The sequence below is a fragment of the Suricata suricatta genome, chromosome 8, assembly GCF_006229205.1.
Source record: "Suricata suricatta isolate VVHF042 chromosome 8, meerkat_22Aug2017_6uvM2_HiC, whole genome shotgun sequence".
In the NCBI taxonomy this organism is placed as follows: domain Eukaryota; kingdom Metazoa; phylum Chordata; class Mammalia; order Carnivora; family Herpestidae; genus Suricata; species Suricata suricatta.
In genome coordinates, this window is record NC_043707.1 from 135,376,534 (window position 1) to 135,382,533 (window position 6,000).

The window sequence follows — 6,000 nt, forward strand, 5'->3', positions numbered from 1 at the left end:
TAACACAGGGCCACATAATAGGTGTCGAAGAACACTTAGGCAGAGTAGTGAGGACAGAGCAAATGATGGGAATGGGCGGTAGGGAAGGCTTCTCTGAGGCCGTGATTTATGGACAGAGACCTAGATAAAAGGAGGGAGAAGAGCATGAGCCTACACAAGAGGAAGAGCGTCTGGGCAGAGGGAACAGGATGTGCAAAGGCCCTGAGATGGCAGCAGGCCTGTCGTGCTGGGAGAATAACAGAGGGGCAAGGGCGGTATGGCTGGAGCACAGGCAGGGAGGCTGTGGCCAGAGGCAGGGTAAGGGCTCCGGATTCTGTCTCCAGGGATGAGAAACCGGCACAGGGCTTTGAGCGGGTGGGGACACTGTCTGGCATCTGTTCTAACGGAATCCTTTCAGGTGGCCGCGTTGGGAGGAGGCTGTTGGCAGTGGGAGCCAGTCAATGCAAAGTTGCAGCTTGAACCTGACGGTGGCTGAAGCGGAAGGATCCAGAATGTAACCAAAAATGAACTATAACCCGATAGGTGATATGAGGCCTTGTCTAAGGAAAGGGCTTGTTTAAGAAAGCGAGTGGTGGGTGAGGACACGGACCCAGAGCACGAGAAGATGGTGCCAAGGACTCCAGCTCCTATTATGTCCACGCCCTATGGTGATAGCAGAGACATCGGGTGACAACACAGGAGGGCCACTCACACAAATCTTTTGCATCCTTGACTGTCTTACTCCTTACTGTACGTGAACATACTACCTCAGGTTTATACCTCAGTCTCTTGTGAGTTTGGTAGATACCTCTCAACTGTATCAATATTGGAGACACTGGGGCGGTGGGGCGGGGGGGGGGGGGGGACCCAGTCCCTGAATCTACAAAATGTGGGTGGACCTAACACCCCAGGGGCTCAGCTGGCCCCCTTGGGATCCGCATCTGAGGAGCCCCACTGCCTCTACCCAAGACTTCTTGGGGCTGAAACGGGACAGTCAAGGGCAAATTGTTTACCAAATATTTATGAACATGGAAGACACATGCAGTCTGGAGTTGGGCCACTTGGGCTTGAGCTTCAGCTCCACAAGCTGAGCGACCCTGGGCAAGTTGTCTAACCTCTCTGAGCCCCAGATGCTCCTCCATAGGAATGGCGGAGCGGGGGTGACTACATGACATCACAGGTTTGCTTTGAGGATTAGGTGAGGAGCCCACGGAAAGCCCGGCATTCCATAAAGACCCAACACTGGTGATGCACTTGTAATTTAGTGGTTTGAGGGGAAGGAAGGAAGGAAGGAAGGAGGGAAGAGAGGAAGGAGGAAGGGAGAAGGAAGGAAGGAGGAAGGAAGGAGGAAGGAGGGAAGCTGGGAAGGATTCCTGCGGGGGCATCCCTGGTGGCTCTGCAGTGGCAGAACGACTAGAACGAACGGCCGGCTCGGGGTGTCCGTGACTCAGCCAAGTGGTTGCCTCTCGCCATCTCAGGCTCATGACTCATGGCAGAGAGGCCCCCGCAGGAAGCCCTCAGGCAGCGGTCTTGCCCACCTCTACGGGCACCCCCTGGTGCCTCCCCCCCCCCAGCCTGCCCTCCACTGTGCCCGCCCCAGGATGGAGTGGCAGCTGCCGTGGTGGCCTGTGGGGTCCTGGGTCTGCTGTGTCCTGGGTTCTCCCGAGGCCAGGTGGCAGGGACACACACATCTGGAGAAGGTTCTTGGGAAAGCAACTTGGTTTGGGCTGAGTCTATCCCACTGGGGAAAGCAACTTGGATCTGGGCTGAGTCTATCCCACTCATCACATCTGAGAACACAAGAGGAAGAAAGGGGAAGTGGGGAAACAGGGAAATTGGCCCAATATCCATTTAATGGCCTAGTCCCAGATGGCAATCGGGGCAGAGGGCAGAAGAAGCCAGAACAAATGAACGTGCTTGCTTCTCTGCATGACTTTGGAAACATCAGCAAGACAAAAAAGGTATTTCTTCTGCACGCTGGACTTGCCGTAAAATACAACCCGCAGCAGGTAACCTGCACGGGGAGACGGACCAGGGGAAGCGTCCCACACCCCTCACGGTCACGGCCGTGGGGGGTGCAGACCCAGGTGTAGGGACCCCTCTGCGGCCCCCTGGCGCAGTGGCCCGGCCCCGGGACTGCCCTGCCGGCCCAGTGAGTTCCCGGGGCTGGAGGACGACCACAGCTCCTCTCCACCGAACCCTCGGAGTATTTCCAAGGCCGTCCCACGCTTCCGTTCCCATGTCAAGGGCGCCTCTTTTCTGCTGAGGCAGCAAGACCTGCCGACGCAACGAGGGGCCGGGACCCAGGTTGTCGTAACACAACACCTCCCCTTGAAACGCACCGGAGTGAGTCACTGAGGTTTAATAGTCTCAGCAGCTGGGCTGGTGGAGAGAATCCGTGCGACAGCTCCGGCCGGTCCCCATGCGCCAGGCCCCGGCCCCCGCCCCCGCCCAGGTACCCCGGCTCTCATGATCGACTGTACCCCCTCTCCAGGCCCCCGAATGGAGAGCCAGGCATGACCGAGTTTCTGCACACGGGAAATCCAACTCCGCCCTGGCAAATGGCCCCTTTAGGGGCCGGGGAAGAGTCGTCCTGTGCCCCGCATCTAGGCATGCCTGGAGCGTGCTGGGAATGCAGAGTCTCGGGCCCTCCCTGGCCAAGCTGTGCCGAGGTGCCCCCCCCACCCCCAAGGCACAAGCCTGGAGAGAACCCACATCAGAAAGAAGGAAACAGGGGTGTCCAGCCCTCTCCAGGAAGCAACCCTAACACAAAACTGGACCCCGACAAACCCAATCTAGAAGCCGACAAGTTCAACAGAAGAAATGGGCAGAGCCTGTCAGGGCCCCATCCTTCTGCCAGACCCACCGGAACAGGGGGAGCATGAAATGGGCTGTAGATTCCCTGCCCCACAGCTTCCAGAAGCCCCTGGCCAGTCACTCTGGGTCTGGGAAGACCACGGTTTTGGTGACACCATTCCAGACCTGCCCTCCTCTCACAGCTCACCGGGGGCTCCCTTCTGCCCACCCTCCAAGCCCTTCTCAGCTCTCCCGTCTTCTCCAAATATCCTCCACTCGCCAGGCTAGCCACGCCAGCCTCGCCCCTCTCCGAGAGCCTCACACTCCCCCGTGGCCACACCTGCTGTAGCGCCACCAGCTGGAATCCCGTCCATCTGTCCGTCCTGGTACCCTCGGCCACAGAGCCTTCCCCGGCCAGACTCACGCATGTCCCCATCTCCCGCAAAAACCTGCGCATGATCGCCTCAGGACGCTGGGTCCTGCTGGAACCTAGCATGCAGGTCCCTTGTGGCCCCAAGTAGCATCCTGGCTGCGGCCCACAGCCCTGCGGGAGACCCGCCCCTCACGGCCCGCCAGCAAGTGGCCTCACAGTCTTCCAGACACCTACCGCCGGATCCGGAGTTCTGGAATGTTTCGGGCTAGCGCTTGGGGAAGGCACCAGGAGAGGAGTCGGCCGGCTCTCAGGCTGGGGGCAGATCTGAGGAGGGGAGGCAGCCTCCTTGCCAGTGGCCAGGCCTGTGGGTCCCCCCCCCACCGCCAGGCCTCCTGCGCTGGGGCTGGAGCAGCGCTGGCCTGAGCGAGCACCGCCGTCACCAAGGGGAAACGGCCCTTGGTTACCACTGGCCCGGAGAACACAGAAGGCAAAACAAACAGCGGGGTGCTCCTCCACCGACTGGCTCCTCGCTGCTGGGAACAATTACAAGGTAATAGGCCAGTTTTGAAAAGCCCTCCAGAAGGGAGGCTGCGGGCTACTCTGTAACCCATTCCCTTCCCCCTGCTGCTCCCCGGGCCCCAGGGACGCGCCGTCCGTCCCATTCAGGGACGCCCGGGAAAGCCAGGCTGCAAGTCGCAGAGGATGTGAGGCGGAGGCAGGGTCTCAGGCCGGCACTGTGCCCACTCCGGGTAGCCAGGAAGCCAGGGTTCAAAGCGACAGGTGGGCCCACGTTGGCAGGTGTGGAGGTGACATCCCGAGGACCCCTGCGGGGCCCACAGCGCTGGCCTCCTGATAGCACTGTTCCCTCAGCCCCCTTCCCAGCCCCCGTCCGGGAAACGACCAGCTCTCCTCGTCCCCAAATGAGCTGTCATGAAATCACAAGAAACTGACCAGCTTACCGGGCTCACCAGCCGGGGCTGGTGGGCAATGGGCCAGGACTGCACCCGGGCCATGGCCAGACCCCCCGGGGCTATGTCCGCAGGCCCAGCCTGGGTGCTGACCCCCTTCTGCCTCTAGCCAGAGTGGACCCGGAGCCCAGGTCTCCCCCACGCGGAGGCAGCTCACAGCCAGGCCGGGGCCGCGTCCCAGGTCCCCATGACAGAGACTTCAGTGGAAACAGGAAAGGAGAGCTGAGTGGCCCCTTGTCTTCAGGCGTCCCCCAGGCAGCGGCAGGCACGGGCAAGGAGAGGTTCTCTGGCTGCCGCTCCCCTCCGCCCCCGTGGATTTACACCTGAACCTTCAATATCGTCCAGCACCGATTCAAGCACCTTTCTCTCCCCTGCTTCCACGCGGAGCAGGTGGGAGCTCATGGGACAGACCGCTAACTCTGGACAGGGAACATGGCGGCAGGTCCAAATCCCCAGGGAAAGGAAGGGCCACTAGATTAGCTACCAGTGTCTTCCTTGGGAATTACCCACCAGGCACTTGGGCCGGGTTTTCTCTGTCTCCATGAAGCCATGCTGAGTGTGGAGGGGCCCAGCCTGGCATCTGGAGGCTCCCGGCGACACAGAGAGAGAGAGGCAGAGAGAGACAGAGACAGAGAGAGAAACAAAAAGACACAGAAATAGGGACACAGACAGAGAGACAGAAACAGAGAGAGACAGAGAGAGATAGACATATGGAGACAGAGACACAGAGAGACAGACACACGGAGAGAAACAGAAAGCACAAAGCACAGGAGATGGGAGAGTGCAGGGCCTGAACCCTCAACAAATGTCCAGTTGGGGTCCCAAGAGGCCAGAGTGTCCCCATCAGGAGGGCAGGGCAGAGGATGGGGGGACGGCCCACAGAGTGGTTGCAGGGCGGGGGACCCTTCCCCAAGCCAGGCAGGAGGGTCGGTACTCACAACCAGAGGGGAGAAGGGTCACACAGAGCCGGCGAGCCCCTCTGCCCGCCCCGGCATCGCCCTGCTCTCTCGCCCCCACAAAGAGGGGTTTCTGCCCCCAAACCGGCGAAGCCTGGAAGTTAAAACGAGCCAGGGGCCCCTGGGCCCAAAAGTGGTTCTCCGGGCAGGGGCGAGGTTCCTGCCTGGGCCTTGCTCTGCAGGGGCAGGGGGCACTGGTGGCAGCGACGCCTTGAGGGGTCCCCTCCCACCTTTTAAGAGAAACCAGTACCTTCGCAGGGGAAGCCTGGGCTCACGTGACATCCGGAGCCAGCCTCGCAGCCCCCCCCCCCACCTGGCCACGTCCCTGCTTGTCTTAGAGGGACCAGGGGCCAGATCCCACCCCCCCATCCCTGTCACAGAGCCGTTCTTTCTGGGGGGTGGGCGCTGAGCAGGGGGATTAGTCTCAGACCCTCACTCTGACATGCTGGAAATGGAAGTGGAGTATTTCTAGGACGGCCAGATGGAAACTACCAGAGAGCCTCCCTCCTCGCCCCACTCGAGTTGCTGGAGAAGTTTCTTCCAGACCTTCAGCATGGACTCTCTTCTGAGGGGGACGTGAAGGGGCCGAGAATCACCGGACTAAGACCCCAGACCCTCCTTGGAGCCCCCCATTTCCCTTCCTCCCCTGAGGACTCCCCGCCAGGCAGGGCACCACTGCCGCCTTCCCCAGCAGGAGCCTTCCCCAGCCCGGCGAGGGAAGAAGTCACTGAGCCGTGTCTTCTGTTTAAAAATCCATACACTGGTTTTCTCTGTATTGCCTTTCTTCTCACTCGGTGAAGAGAAAACGTAAACCATCAGGAAAAAGTAAAAGCCTTCCTGATATAGCCATTCTTTTTTTCCTAACTACTAATGATCCGTCCAGCAGGTGCAATGGTCTACCTGCGGAGCCCGGGGGGGGGGGGGGGGG